The 16,959-nt window shown below is 45.2% G+C and overlaps 1 protein-coding gene across 4 annotated transcripts in view; it reads right to left on the bottom strand.

Moving 5' to 3' along the window:
* The window catches only part of E2F6 (E2F transcription factor 6), a 228,407-nt gene that overhangs the window by 72,521 nt on the left and 138,927 nt on the right, over positions 1-16,959 (bottom strand). The gene's annotated exons all lie outside the window — the stretch shown is intronic.

Genomic DNA, 16,959 nt, shown 5'->3' with positions numbered 1-16,959 from the left:
CAGGGCGGTGTAAAGTCATGATGACTGGTTATGTAAAGTAGTAAACCTGAGGGTGCTTAAGTGGCCAGCAAAGACAGGTGTGCTATGGTGACAGGAGTACCTAGTGTTAGAATCTAGCATGACATACTACGAGGTCCACACGAACACACAGTATGTAAGCCCAGTTACAGGCACCTCTTTTTAAAGGGTTAGTGTCCAGGGTTGAGCCAGTTGAGGTGGTGCATGTTGCAGCACACCAGCTCGGCTCAGCGTTGCCGTGGCTCTAGATGCCCCTCTTTAATGATCACTGCATGCGAAGAAATCAGTTACATATCACCTCTAGCCAGTCGAGTAGTAAAATGCCTCGGCACCAGCGATTCACACAGGCACAAAGTGAAAACTAGTGCACGAAAAGAAGTAGGCTCTGTGGGTCCTGCTTAAAATAAGCCACGGCAACCGTAATGGTCAAAATAGCTGTGTCTAATAATGGCAGAAGCTGTGGCATAAACAAAGATGGCGAGTTAAACTGCTAGAAAATTATTGCTCCGCAACGCCAAGATTGCAACATTACACAACTCGCCGCTGGCGGCGGTAACTGAATGAATTAAATAGCCATGCCCCAAGGAGGCAGGAGGTGTGGCTGAAATTAACTCCAGTTAAGGTGACTCTGGTGCTACAAAAGATATCAGAAACTGTAAAAATGTGCAGTTGTGGTGCGAGTGAAAGTCATTACCTTGTGAGTAAACGCAACGCCTTCACAAACCCTCCAAACCACCAGAGGCTTGTGGGGTGAATTTGCGGGTCTCCTAACAGCGCTGGGGCTTTCTTAAAGTCAAGAGTGATCTGTGCGGTCTCTGACGGCACAACCTGGAGGTGAGAGCAGCCTCTGTGGTCTCGGAGGCACCCCCGCGCACATGTGAGCTGCCCTGGATTGTGGTGAGCCTCGAACCCTCCCGCCTACGGGAGCTCTCGACTTAAGCTACCGCCATGTTGCTATGAAGGCGCCTAGTATGGACGGGCAGGATATCGGCGGTGGGAGTAGGCCTTGGAGGAGGTAAAAAGATAGAGTGGCTGCATGGTGCTGGAAGGATAATCAAGGCCAGCCCCAGAAGCAGGCTTTTCCATCGACAGCTCGCTTTAAGCGAGGGGGGGGAGGGGGGAACAATATTAAAGTTACAGCCAAACACACTGATGTCTAGCAGGAGAGAGACTGTGGAGTAACCTCCGGAGCTGCCAACTTTCGACGTTGGGAACGGGATTAGAGTCTCCGCATCGGTAACAGTTTTACTCTAGATGTCTGTGACAGTGACATGCATATTTTCATGCAAGAGAGGCTTTGACTGCTGTTACCCTTTCCAACTCTGGTCTGAGTGATTGATAATGACCAGAGGTGTAATGTGCAGTAAAGCCGACCAAGAGCACGTCCTAAGGACTTGTGTCATGAAGCTCTACGGGGTGATTTGCTTTATAAGTATGATGCACTTCACAGCGTCAATATGTGTTCCCCGCTTGAAACCGCCACGAGGAACCTTCCTGAGAGGTAGATGTTGCACAGAAAGGGATGGGGCTTTCTTTGGATAGGTGTGGCATACTTGAGGTACTACTGAGTTTTTGCAAGTCCTTCACACCGACAATGTTTAGAAAGGATATCTTATGTGTGCGCCATGTTTTATGCCATTAAAGTTCGGAATGTTTTGGGAGATGCAGAAATTGAGCACCGCAGACTTTTGGCCAGGATCACATGTTTTCCGTTTAGTCTGGAAACCAATATTTTGACCGATCTCTCCAAGCTCCACAGCTCCATCACTTATGATCACTTTCCTTTGCTGGGTGTGTGGCTGGACAGTGCACACCCACTCTAAGTCCTCCCGGGTTCCTGTGCTGCGAACGCACATGGCCGTCTCGTCAGAAACCACACTCTTGCTCGCCTTAAGCCTGACTGCCAGCCCAGGGAGGGCTTTATATCATCTTTCGAGACATGTCTGAGTGGGACAGCCTCCCGCCCCGAAACCACCTACCCCAGCCAAGCACGGCAGCCACGAAAAGCTGATGCTCCACTGAGGCTGAGCCCGACACACCCCTCGCGAGATGGACGGAGACCACCAATATCAAACAACCAAACTCAGCGTGGTGCCTTCTAAATAAACTCGCATGTACTTCCGCAGCTACCATTGTTTGACAGAGAAAGGAGGGGGAGGATGGAGGAGCCCGGGTAAACAAGACAATGAAAGCAAAACTGGGTGCGGCGCCGATACAGCTGAGCTTTTTGAACTCTGCCTGAACCTTGATGCAAGTCAAACGATGCGGAAACATGATCCGTTACTACACGCCTTCAAAGATAAGAAATATCGTCACGACAGCCTTCAACCAAGCGATCCAGTCTGGAGGGGCCGTCCAAAAAGGAGACAGAGCGGTAACAAATAAGCCTCCTTTTCAATCAGAGGCCACCGTTTACCATAAACGATGACGCTGACCAATGAAAAGGATGGGCGGGGCTTCAAGTCCCCTTCAGAAATCTCCTTTTCCACAATATGTTTCGCAGAGCAAGCAACGCATGCACGCTACAATGCTAGGTGAGACCTAAAAATGGCCTACGAGCTCTTAATCAAGGCAACAGCCTCTCTTTCTACTGCCACCCTGGAGTGAAAAGCCTGCTTTAGTCAGGCAATATCCCCTTTCACTATACAGTCAGGTTAAAAAAAATCTTTGCCCAACTCAGTAAATGTTCTCCCGATAAAAAACAACCAGGGTATACGGGATATGTGACCCAAAGTCATACAGTTGCAAACTAGAAGTCTGTTGAGATTTAGCTCTTCCTTCAGTCAAGGGGATAACCATAAAAGCAGGGCCGAAGGCGAACGTGATAACAAATTTACCCCACTGCTAATTCTTCCTGAAGCCACCCCAATTCTTCTTGCACTCTCTCAATGGGGATATTTTGGGGGACATTTTAAGAGACTTCTCATAAAAGTATTTTTAGCCACCAGTAAGTGAACAGATTATATATAGCCCCATATTTAACACCCTAAACTAGCTGCAGGAATGCACTTTGAAAGTCAACTCAACGTGGGTCTGGCCTAGGCGTTTCAATACCACACTGATACTGTTCACTAAAACAGCATGGTATTTTTCTTGAGTAAAAGGTTGCCAAGAACAATGGGAGTCCAGTAGGATGCCCAGATAAGAAAAGGTCTCTACCCTACTGACAGGGTGACCCTTCACCACAAATGTTTTGGAGCTAGTATTTCTAGGTCCTATAACCATAACATGGTACTTGGAATAGTTAGTCACGAGTACATCCATGAAAATGACAAAGATCTAGGAGACTCAGCAGAACGTTGGTCATGCTTGCTAATAGAACAGCATCATCTGCGTACAAGAATGCGGGAAATGAGTGACCGTCAACACAAGGGACGTCAGTCTCAAGTTCTTATAGGGATGACTTCAAACCATTACTATAGAGAACAAAGAGAAAGGACACAACCCTGGCGCACCCCTCTATTAAAATTAAAGACTGGGTACCTTCACCATTGGTCCCACCCAGACAGAGGCGATAAGGCCCTCATACAGGAAGGTGACCAGAGCCGGCTTGCACCCCCATTGACCCCAACACAGCCCTGAATTTAGCCCTGCTAACCCTATCAAAGGAGGAGCTTAGATCCATGAAGGAAAAGTGGCTGTACCCCCCCCACCCCGACCCCCACCACCTTTGTATATTTAAAGATCAACAGATCGAGATTTAGGTTTTGCTCAACAGCCCCTGCCCTAAACCCACCCTGGATCTCGGATAGTACAATGTTATATTGAGCCCACAGATGACGAGGACCGGCTTATCATTTTCACTTCACTATCCCACAAAGAAATCGGGCGATAGCATGCTGGGTCTATCATAGTCCCCTTTAAAAAAATGGGCACAATCATGGAATGGGACCAACTAGTTGGAAACAAGTAGCTGTATGAAGATGCCGAATGCACCATAGGGGCACACAGGTCAATGGCAGAATTAAACCGGTCCAGCAGAATCCCATCCGGTCCAGGAGCCTTATCAGAGAGGGACAAGATGGCTTTCCTAACTTCCTCCCACTGGAGGGTGAGCATTCAGTCCTCACAGCCGCTATACTGTGAATCCCCACTATTAAGACCATAAATAGCCACAAAATGATCGAACCAAGCCTCTGGGGTTAAAGTCAGAGTTTGCACCGACGTTTGCCCTAAACGAAGCAGAGGGTGGTTTACTATACCCCCAAAAGGCTGCACTGTCCCGCAAGGCACAAGCTCCCAGAAGATATTCCCATAGCGTTTTGAATGTTTTTTTTTTTTGTTTTTTTTTTTAAGGCTTTCATTCTCTCATTTCATTTATAAATCTGTTTGAGTTTTTTTTGTTTTTGAAAAGGTGTACATCACATTATGTAAACAGAATAATGTACAGCAACATTTATACCATGGTTACGCACCCGGACGAGCATACATTTGTCTGTGGAGAACGGGTATACCTCCTGGTCTCCTGTCACCGTAAAAGTCCTCTCAACTGTGGCGACAACTATAAAGCCGCTTTTGGAATCCTACCACAGGAGGGGGCGACCCCAGAGAAAGAGTACTAATACTTCACCTATTCTCTCCTAGGATTTCTCCATAAACAGATAGCAAATCATAAAATAACAGGGGCCAAACAGCTAACGCTCAACCAGTACAGCAACAGCAGCAAGGTCTGGCCATTGGTCAAGTATTGCTTGCCCACGTCCCGTAGGTCGTCCCCCCCCAGTCCCATGCCTCCCACCCGGGCCACTGCATAGACAGTTTCGCGCTCGCTCTTGTGTCCCGCCACCCTGGCTATGCCCTCGCTACTGTACGCCATGACACTCCTCAGGGCGAACTAGCTCCTTACTCCCCGGGATGGCGTCCTCATCACGTACCCGACAGGCCTCTGCGGGATCCCCCTCTGAGCGCATCATGGTCTGCAAAAGCGCCTCCCACTGGGCTGCTATGGGTGTCTTTCTGAGGCCTAGCGTTTCCTCCCTCCAGAGGTCCGTGCCCTCCGCCTTAGCCCACACCAAGAATGAACTGCGCCATGCCCGCGTGTGTGGTGGAGCAGTTGCCTTCCAGCGCTTGGTGAGTAGCCGCTTCGACACCACTAGCCCCAAGTCAATGAACCGAGAAGTAACCTTTGTGGAAGGAGTTCTGTGGAAGAGGTGTAATAGGTAGGCTGGCCACTCAAATGGGATATCGCGGGGGCATAACGAGGAACATACCTGGCTGGTGGACGCTCCGCTGCGCACTCTGCATAGCCCGGGGGTCCGGAGGCGCTGTGGTCTTCTTTGCCGCCAAAGACCTTGCTGGACGCCGCGTTGGGGACTACATTCCCCAGAGTCCCTAGCGGCACTTCTCGCTTCCGCTTCCCTGCGCGCCCGGAGGCGCTTAAAACTGTGAGGCTCCCTCGGTGGAGCGGGGGCATAACGAGGAACATACCTGGCTGGTGGACGCTCCGCTGCGCACTCTGCATAGCCCGGGGGTCCGGAGGCGCTGTGGTCTTCTTCTTTGCCGCCAAAGACCTTGCTGGACGCCGCGTTGGGGACTACATCCCCCAGAGTCCCTAGCGGCACTTCCCGCTTCCGCTTCCCTGCGCGCCCGGAGGCGCTTAAAACTGTGAGGCTCCCTCGGTGGAGCGGGGGCATAACGAGGAACATACCTGGCTGGTGGACGCTCCGCTGCGCACTCTGCATAGCCCGGGGGTCCGGAGGCGCTGTGGTCTTCTTTGCCGCCAAAGACCTTGCTGGACGCCGCGTTGGGGACTACATCCCCCAGAGTCCCTAGCGGCACTTCCCGCTTCCGCTTCCCTGCGCGCCCGGAGGCGCTTAAAACTGTGAGGCTCCCTCCGCGTCGCGGGACGCGCGCGGGCGGCGCCGGGCTAAGCCCGGGCAAAGGGCGGGCCCTCTGTGGCCCTCAGAGCCCAGAAGAGACTGGGCTGGGCCAGAGACGCTGTTCCTGAACATATATGGTACACAAGCTCCAGGGGTGACATTGAGTGGGCTACTAAGACTGTGCTATTGTTTTAAAGTTTTAAATATAGGATAAATATAAACGGGGAAACCGTTATAACAATTCAGTAAGCTTAGACGGGGTTGTGCCGTTTTATAAAATGTCTAGATCTAAGCCCCTTTCTGGGCCACGTACTATGGATAATTATTTGGTCCAGAAGGTTAGTAAGATAAACTCTGAAAGGCGACTGTCGCTGGGAAAAATTAGCACCCCGCAATTAGAAAGCCCTGTAGGGGGTTCATCAGCATCTAGCATGGAGGATGCGAACAATCACTCTGACATTAATATTCCGGAAGGGGTAGAGTTGGTAGAGATGTGACAACAAACTACCCCCAATGAGTTAAGAACAGATGACTGCCCTGATATGGTGGAACAATGTCTACCAACTCCAAAAGTACGGGCAGTTAGAACATGTAGGAAATTCCCTATTAAAAAGGGGGCACTGCGGAATGGGCGGAAACGAGCAGCCTCACCAGATAAAGTCGCAGATACTAATGTAATGAGCAAATCTAATAAGGTGGGAGTGGAGGATGATATAGTAACTAACCTAGAGGAGATTATTGGTTTAAAGATTAGAGGCATTATAGATCCTTTAGTCTTAAAAATTGAGGAATTGACAAAAGAAGTTGCTAGATTGGGTGGTTTGCTTAGAAAGGTCTTAGACAAACCAGGAGAGGTGTCCGCTGCTACTACTGTCACAATTGCTGCAACTGACACTACTAGCAATCAACATAAGCATCAGGGACAGGGAGATTCTTCTAAGGAAGCCACAGGAAATAAAGGGAACAATAGTGTTAACCCCATAACACCTCAAAGGAGCATGCACTTAATTAGCAAGGCTTTGCCTGCCATAGATAACATAAATAGATGGGAGGAAACTAACAAAAAGTGCGCTATTAACCTCCCACCTGAGTGTGCTCCTTATGTGGTGGTACTCACAAATGTACCGCCGCTTGATAACAGGGGTCACCAGGAAACCCATGATTCCTTAAAAAATAAATGTCTATCTTGGCTAAATAGACAATGTGGTTTCCCATTGAATTTCTATGATAATGTCCTGACTACCAGAAGAGTCAATTGGATCGGGAATGATAGGAAAAGCTCAAAAGGGGACTGTGTAATTATTAATTTCAAACACCCACAGCATGTTACTACCGTCCTCCTAAGAGCGGCATCCCTCCCAATTAACGATGGCAATGTATGTGCCCGAGCACTAGGTTACTTTTACAATCACCTTAATGTCAACCGGAGGAACAATACTAGAATCTCTACTTACCCGCCCACTTTTAAACCTCATTTTGATATCCCTACACAGAACAGATTTCATGCACTTAGTTCCCTGGACTCCAATGATTGACGCACAAATGAGATGGAGATGGGTTTAGCAAGGGAAGAGGGTCCCGACAGGGATCAATATATGGATGACTGTGTACCTGAAATAACTTCTATGGTCTCCGGATTTGTACCTGAAATAACTTCTATGGTCTCCGGATTTGTGCCTGATCAGAATGAGGCAGAGAATAATTATGAGGGTAGTATGAACGAATGTGAAGCAGGCCAATCAAGTGGGGCTGTCAACATGGAGGGAAATGCCCGAGGTTCTATCAGTGGGATTACCACCAGAACAGGTAAATGTTCCAGGATGGTGTGCTGGAATGTAGCTGGTCTGAAATCTTAAAGTAGAGACCCTGGTTGGGAACCCTTTATTAATAGGTACGATATTTTATGTTTCCAGGAAACCTGGTGCAAAGATAATATTGATTATGAGGGATTTGTCTCATATAACCTACCAGCATATGGAGAGGGCCCGGGAAGAGCTAAAGGGGGCTTACTCACCCTTGTATCGGTCAATCGCCAGATGCTGGTGGAAAAATATGTGCCGGTGGGCGATCTAATACAGATGATCTGGTTTCGCGAAGGCAAAAGTCGTAACATCCTTCTGATCAATTATTATAACAACATTTTTGATAGCACCAGGGGCAGAATAATAACCGAACTGGCCAACGCTATTGATACCTTAAGTTTGGACTCCAATGTAGTATTTGATATTATCTGGTGTGGGGATTTCAATACACCGTTATGTGAGTTATTATCTACAAAGGCTTGTGGGGTTACGAATAATGACGGATGGGAGGTCCCACACTTTGGTAATGATATGTATGGGGAAAATGTGAATACATTAATGGGGTGCCTTGACCTGGTAATTTTGGATTGCTGCAGGGACAGTAATGGTTTACCTATCCCCACATTTAGGAATTGGCGCTCCAAGTCTGTAATTGATCATGTGTTGGTATCCTCTAGTATTGCCGATTGTTTTGCCCCATTGGAAATGGAAATAATGGACACTAGTGATCACAATTGTATCATTGTGCCCATGACTTTGTGGGGGGAGAATGATAGAGAGACAGGGACCACGGTTGGAAATATCGAAGCCCATCGGGCTAATGGGGTAAGGTTGAGATGGATAGGTACAAAAGCATCCGAATTGACTGAATCCATTATTATGAAGAATTTAGCAGACATTGTTTTTATTTTAGAAAATAGATTGGATCATGAGCGGATCTTATCTAGTTTTATAGGAATCAACAATGCCATTAACGCAAAGTTCACAAGTGGTAGTAGGGGTGGTACAAAACCTGGTTTTGTCTGGTTTGATAAAACCTGTTCTGCTGCTCTGACTGATCTTAAGCAGGCCCTAGCAATAAGACCTAGGGATAAAAAATTAGTAACAACTTTGAGGCTAGAATATAAAAAGGCCATTACAGCTAGGAAGACGGTTCTACAGCTTCAGGCATGGGATTCTCTTAACCAAGCGGCGGAACTTTCTAACTCTGTATTATTTTGGGCAACAGTCACCTCCCCATTCCTTAAGGAGACAAATACACCCGAGTTAACAGCAAATGTCTCATGCGAAGGCTGGATTACCCATTTTTCAACAATCTTTGATTCAGGGAAAAATAGTAATAATGGGTCAGATAGATGGCCTATATTACCACTTGATATTACTGTGGAAGAAGTTGAAAGGGGGATTAGGGCAAGTAAGGGAGGAAAGGCCCAAGGCCCGGATGGGGTTCCAAGCGACGTGTATAAGGATGCGCCAGAAGTATGGGGTCCTTTGCTGGCTGTTGTTTTTAACGCCGCAGTTTGTATAGACCCTCCGTCGACATGGGAGGAGTCTATAATCGTACCCATATATAAGAAAGGATCCAGGTCTGAGGCTAAAAACTACCGACCAGTCTTCCGTAAAAGTTATGAGCAGGATTATGCTGGTAAGATTGGAAGAATGGGCAGAACAAGATCATATTTTGGCAGATAGCCAATATGGTTTTAGAAAAGGCAGGGGTACGCTCGATCAATGTATCAATTTAGAATTATTGATCGGGAAGTATAGTGAAGCCAAATCTGGCCATATATATATGTGCTTTGCTGATCTAAGCAGCGCTTTCGACATGGTCGACCACTCTATTCTGTGGTCGACCCTGTTGAAATTGGGTGCGCCAGAGGGCATAATTTATTTTCTTGCCAGGATGTATGAGAGATTAAAAGCATGCGTACGTTTTGGTAGGAAGGGAGAATGTACCCCGAACTTCAGCGCAAAACGAGGTATAAGGCAGGGTTGTGTTTTAGCCCCTCTTTTATTTATTTTATTTATAAATGGGATTGATGCAATTTTAAAGGAAGTACACGCAGATGCTCCAATGATTAATGGTGTTCCTGTACCGGTGTTACTATACGCCGATGATGCTGTATTGTTGTCAAGAACTCCGATAGGGTTACAACGATTGATGGATAGTTTTGCTTCCTTTATTGACGACAAAAAATTAGTTATTAACAAAAGTAAAACGTACACTATGATTTGCGGCCCAAAGAAATCTAAACATGTAGTGAAAGGGTTTTTTATTGATAAGTTAAAAGTACAGCAGGTGGACAAATTCTGTTATTTAGGTATAACTTTTTCCAATGACAAAAAGTGGACACATGAATTTAATAATATACGCAATAAAATGGCTAGAATTTTGTAATGAAGACACTTGTGTAGGTTGCTGGAAACATGTAGTTTAATAAAGACTGACATCCATCTTAGAAGGGGCTCAGGAGCAACTGACTCCTTTAGAATCTAGCAGCTACCATCAACACTCTAATTCCATGAGCTCATCACATTCCATTAGAACAACATAGAGAAACACATTACCACACATCCCCCTTTTTTTTAGCATAAACAAAACAAGCAGATTGAAAGTGGTAAAACGACTAACCCCACAAATACATTTCTAAACAATTACAAATCTAAATTAACAATAAATATAAACCCATACAGACACCTAAATGAATACCACCATTCCCTCCCCTTTAATATTTTAACAAGGAACAAAATCATTGAACCTCATGGGCCTCCTGTGAATACGGTCACTCCTTCGAGGGACCGACTCAACTCTCGGTGAATGTGCAACCGTTTTTGGGAGAGAAACATCGCTTGGTATCAAAGCAACACGGGACACACCCCACCAATTGCCATCAGAAAGCTTCACAGCATTCTTCCTAATCTCACACACTTGGACAGGATCTCTGAACTTGGAGAACCCCTTTCCAACCAAAACAGGATTCCTGACGCGTACCCAATCCCCTACATTTAGCTTGCAAGATTTCAACCCCACATCCTTTTTATTTTCCAATCTCCTTGAGCTGAACAAATTTGAATTATAGACAGCAGTCTCACACCAAGTACCAAGATTTCCTTGTTTTGGCAGCTTCTTAAGAATCCAAAACGGACATAATTCTGTTGCAGCTTCCCTACCTCTCATGAGTTCGAAAGGAGACCTACCAGTGACAGAATGCGGAGTAGTGCGATGGGACCACACCAGTTCATGGATCGACTGAGACACATCCACATTACTCTTAATGGAAGCTTGAATGCACTCCACCAACACCCTATTGAAGCGTTCTACTTTCCCATTACTCTGGGGATGATAGAGAGGTGTTCTCAAATGTTTAATCTTACACTTCTCTAGAAAAGAAGACATTTCAGAGGAAACAAATTGAACCCCATTATCAGTCAACAATTCAGCTGGAACACCTTCTCTAGAAAACACTTTCAAAAAACAGTCCAGGACTTTCCTTGTGGATGGTTCTGATACCGGTTCGACCTCGACCCACCTGGAAAGATGGTCTACCATTACAACAAAATATCTCAAATTGTGAGGCAAAATCTGGTATGGACCAAGGAAGTCAACACTAATACGTTGCCACACTCTTTTTGGACACAGATTTACGGATTCAACTTCACGTTCTGTTATCAATACCTTATCACTAGACTTGCACTTAGTACAACTCAAAACAAAATCCTCAATCTGTGAATCCATACGAGGCCACCAAAACCTCTCCCTGACCTTCCTCTTAGTGAGAGTGGAACCCAAATGCCCACTATGAGCCAATGTTATCACTTGTTGATAAAGAGAAGAAGGCACTACTAACTTCTCCCCACGGACTAACAAATTACCTTCCAAAGATAATTCATCAGCAACCTTCCAGAAAGGTTGAATCTCTTTAGGTAACAAAGATTCTTTTGGCCAACCAGACTGCACAAATGTGACAACTTCACTCAACGTACAATCTGAAAGCAATGCAGAAGTCCATTCACTTTCCGAAAAGCTTGCGTCACCAATGTAAGCAATGAAACATTCTTCAATTTCTTCTTCCCAATCAAGACTGTCACATTCATTAATGGGAAGACGAGAAAGACAATCCGCACGGGAGTTTTTCCCCCCCGGGATGTATTCTACTGTAAAAGAAAATTCCAACAACTTAGCAGCAAGTCTTGAAATCCTGGCTGTAGTGCGTTTGATCTTTTTACCCGAAAGAATATTAACTAATGGGCAGTGGTCAGTTTTTAGTGTGAAATGCCTACCCCAAACATACGCCTTGAATTTCTCCACACTCCACACACAAGCCAGCAACTCTTTTTCTATCACAGAGTACTTACGTTCAGCCTCCCTTAAGGTGCGTGAGGCAAACCCAATAGTGAACTCACGTCCATTATCCAATTGAGTGAGTACAGCTCCCAAACCATATTCACATGCATCTACAGTGATAACGGTATCTCTTTTCTCTGAAAAAGGTTGCAATGCTGGGACACTGACGATCCTTTCTTTTATCACTTTAAAAGTTTGCTCACAAGCATCAGACCAATTATACTCTGCATTCTTCTTAAGCAACGGCCTGAATGCTTCTGTCAAACTTGCAAAATTCTTTAAGAACTTAGCATAAAACTCACAAAGACCCAAGAAGGATAACAACTGTTCTTTGTTCTTTGGAGCAGGGGCATCCACAATGCTTTTAACAAGGCACGGTTTAGGTTTGATACCCTCAGCTGAAAAGACATGACCTAGATACTCTATTTCCCTGGATTTGAAAATGCATTTGTCCTTCCTTAGGGTGGCACCTCTTGCTTCTAGTATACTCAGAACATTTCCCACCACCGTGTCATGCTCACTTTCACTTTCCGTAAACACCAAGATGTCGTCTTGAAACACCACTACTTGGGAAAGATGATCAAACATACTCGACATCAACCTTTGAAAGACTGCTGCCGCAGAGGCGATGCCAAAAGGCATCCTGCAGAACTGAAAAGTTCCTTCTGGTGTAACAAAAGCAGTCAGATGGCGAGAAGATACATCTAATACCACTTGATGATAAGCTGACCGAAGGTCCAGCTTTGTAAACCAACAAGAGTGACCAATTTTGGTAATGAGGTCCTCAATCCTGGGCAGTGGAAAATTATCCACCCAGATTGCTTCATTGACACACCTCAAGTCCACACACATCCTAAGTTCGCCATTTTTTTTCTTCGCGAGAACTATGGGAGACAACCACAGGGTGCCTTCCACCTTTTCAATAATGCCTTGTTCACACAGGAGCAAAAGCATATCTGAAAGCTCTTTCCTGACACTTAGAGGTATATTACGTAACTTATGTTTCACTGGAACAACTTGACATTTGACTTTTATTGTAAAAACAAAATCTGAAATCGTCCCCAATTTATCTTGGAAAACCTTTTCGAATTTCATTTCCCAAATCAAATTAGAACCAAAGTGCGCCTTACTGTCACCAGACACATTTACAGAACAACAACCACAGCTGGGGGGAAGTCTCTCAACAGTAACAGGGTTAGTTGAACCAGGTCTAATAACTAACTTCAACTCAGCTTGATGAATTAACCCCAGGACATTAATACCCTTGCGAGCAACGTAAACCTTGCCTTTGATGTGAGAATCGAGGAACTTGATAGTGGCCACAAAATACCCCAGTAGATCCACTCTGCTGCCCTCGAATGCCACCGTAGATACATCAGGAGGAAGCAAAGAAAGACTACCCCAAGAAAAAATGTACTTCTTGTAATCAATGATGGTAATGCGAGCACCAGTGTCTACCAAGAGTTTGATGGACACTTCATTAATCCAAATTTCCACTTCAGGATCAGCCACCGAAGAGAAATTAACTTCTTTCACACACCTAACCCCCAACATTAACTCAACATTGGTACCAGTATTTTCATTTTCTACATCGTTATCTTCAGTAGACACAGAACGAACAGGATTATTGAATCTACCACCCCTACACGCTTTCGAAAAATGGCCCCATCTATTACATTTCTTGCATTGTTGGCCAAGCGCTGGGCAGTACCTAAAGGAAGAAACATGATTAGGTGAACCACACCTAAAACAAAATAATTTCCTCTGTGCAAAGTTCTGAGGACCAGATCTAGCTGTATAAGTTTGTCTTTTTTGTTCAACAGACGTAGTGGGCTTATTCACAACAGCCCCCGAGATGCAAGATTGTTAAGTGATTCCTCAAGAGACTTGACATCTTGACCTGATCCCTCAATACTTTTCGCTATGTCAATAGCCTTATCAAGAGACGGATTCTTACACGTGAGCAAGCGTTCTTGTATCTTTTTTGAACTGCACCTAGCCACCAGTTGATCTCTGATCAACTGAGAAGTAAACCCTTCGAACTCACATGTAGACGCTAGAACTTTCAGAGCAGTTACATAAGAATCAATACTCTCCGATGGTTTCTGTGTTCTGGTGAAAAACTTAAATCTGTGGACAACCAAGTTCTTAGATTTAGCAAAATACTTGTCAAGTTGAAAGATAGCTGCATCAAATTCATCAATGTCGTCGTCAGAACCATCATAGTCAGGAAGGTGGTCAAAAACATTTTGACCCTCTACACCAAGATGATAGTACATTAACCCTTTTTTTCTTTCTGGTTTGAATTTGGTAGCGTCAATAGCCACTAAATAAGCTTTAAATGAGCGAATCCAAAGTTTCCACTCTAAAGGAGGATCACCAGGATCTTGCAAGAAAGCGGCTGGCGCTGTGATGTTTTGCATCTTGAAGTAAAGTTACAAGCTAAATAACCAGCACTGCAGTAAACAGCAAATATACTGCTGAAACGACCATTAAAAAAAACGTAGCTATACAACACAGCTGTTTCTTTGTAAAAAATATATAGTTTAAAGATGTGTGCACAACGTTGAACAACAAACTTCTCTCTCTCTTTTTTATAAGCAGAGTGTGCAAACAAGTAGCAAATCCAAAACACACCACTGGGGGTGCTACAGACAGGAAAAACCAGAAGACGTGCAGACAGCAACTCTATGGTTGCTAGAGTCGGTGTGGAAGACGATCAAGACAAGGTAAGAGTCTCCTTCTTCAATCCTTAGACAGAAGCTGTTATTTCAGGGGTGTCACTAGACAAGTTATGCAGGGGAGCTGGGCACGCGCGATGCAGACACGATCAGGCTCAAAACGTATGGCGCGCGTGGGCAGGCGCCAGCGTGAAAACGCCTTCACGAATACACCACTCGAAGTTACACACACAAAGAACAAGTCAAGAGGGGCATGGGCAAGCTGTTCAAGCGCGCCTCCTCCAAAACTGTTGACGCTCGTTGAAGCGAAACCTTACTTCTCGACTTGAGATACGTTACCATGGCAATGCATCGGCACCCGGCTCCCGGCTCGTCGTGAAACCCCGCAGCTCGTCGAAAAATGCTGAGTTGCTCTCACTTAGGCGAAGCAGAGGCGAAGCAGAGGACGGACCTCCGAAATCCTCACTTTGCCTGCAAAAACAGTTCACAAAGACGCATCCGACGCTTAACTGTTTCAGAAACGAAATACTGCTTCGATGATTGGCCCCTTCTAGTTGCTCTTCGGTTCTTCGGATTCAAATCCCTGTCGTCGCCACTTTTGTAATGAAGACACTTGTGTAGGTTGCTGGAAACATGTAGTTTAATAAAGACTGACATCCATCTTAGAAGGGGCTCAGGAGCAACTGACTCCTTTAGAATCTAGCAGCTACCATCAACACTCTAATTCCATGAGCTCATCACATTCCATTAGAACAACATAGAGAAACACATTACCACAAAATGCCCATGGAATTTTTAGATTTTCTCAGAAAATTGGGGATCGTAGGACCAGAGACATGGTAAAAATTTATCAGGCTAGATGTGTATCAACTGCATTGTATGGGGCAGGAATCTGGGGTTACAGTTGCGTACATGAATTGCAACTGGAACAGAATTCCTTTTTTAAAAAACTTTTATGTTTACCCACTTCGGCCTCTAATGCCTTATGTCATCAAGAGCTATCTGTGAATTACCTATCTGACCTTTTGTCACTTAGTCCTCTGATGGTTTGGCGGTCTATTTGGTTGAATGAGGAAAAGTCCTTCACAAGGTCTATTATCCAGAACTGTTTGCGATTAGATAAAATCATAGCAATACCCTGGATTAAATACATTATTGTGTGTTTCTCAGATATTTTTAACCTGAATATTGTAAATGATCCGAACGCTGTTTTATTGATCCCCAAGGATGAGTTAAAAAGGGTCTTCCTAGCTTTTGCTGAGAGGAAGAGAACAGTTATTGCTGGTACTTTGTCCACTGTTATGTTTTATAACAGATATTCGGCCATGGATGGATTCCCTGTCTATTTAACCCTTGTCACCAGGCCGACACATAAATATGTGCTGACCAGATTGAGATTTGGAATAGTGCATCATCTGGTGGCCCACCCAGTAATGAAAAAATATCCCTTAGGACCTTGTAGATGCGATGGGATCTCCAAGCAGAGTACAATGCATTTTATATTATTCTGCAAGCTGTACTCTAATTTCCGTATCGTTTTGCTTAAACCCATGTTTGTTAAATACGGTACACGTACGGTTGAGCACGCAATGAAATTGATTTTTAATTTACAATCTGCGGACATCTGTTTTTATACTGCTACTTTTTTAAACAAATGCATCAATTCGAGGAAAAGTATGTGTTTTTAGATGTTGATATGTCATTTTAAACGTGTAAATTATTGTTTTAACTGATTATAGTATTTAGTAATATGTGATCATGTCTGCTTTAAGTCGTTCATATTTTGTATTTGTGATTGTGATGGTGTATGCTTTTATGCTCATTAATTTGTACCGAATAAAGCTGAATTGAATTAAATTGAATTGGGATATCGCGACCTGTACACTCGCACAGCGCCTCCTTCACTGCCTGCCAGTATGAACTCAGTACGGGACAGCTCCACAGCATATGAATTAGGCCAACGTCCAGCTCCGCACAGCGGGGGCAGCATGCATCCACGCGGTGGAAGTATCTATTAATAGAGGCGGGCGTGAGATATGTTCTGTGTAAGATGAAGAATTGTATTTGGCGAAGCGCATGTTCCTGGGGATTCTCGTCGGGCCCTGCAGCACCCTGTCCCACTCTCTGTCAGTCACGGGTCGGGCCAGGTCCGCCTCCCACTTACAACGTAGCAGTGCCAAACTGATCGCCGCATGTGTGCGCAAGGACGCCGCGAACCACCTAATCAGATGTCTCCTCCGCCCCATGACATGGAGATATTGCACCGTGAGATGTTGTTCTGGCTCCTCCCTGAG

The sequence above is a fragment of the Triturus cristatus genome, chromosome 6, assembly GCF_964204655.1.
Source record: "Triturus cristatus chromosome 6, aTriCri1.1, whole genome shotgun sequence".
Taxonomy (NCBI): domain Eukaryota; kingdom Metazoa; phylum Chordata; class Amphibia; order Caudata; family Salamandridae; genus Triturus; species Triturus cristatus.
The sequence above is the reverse complement of the archived record's forward strand: the minus strand, read 5'-3'. Positions and strand labels throughout refer to the sequence as shown.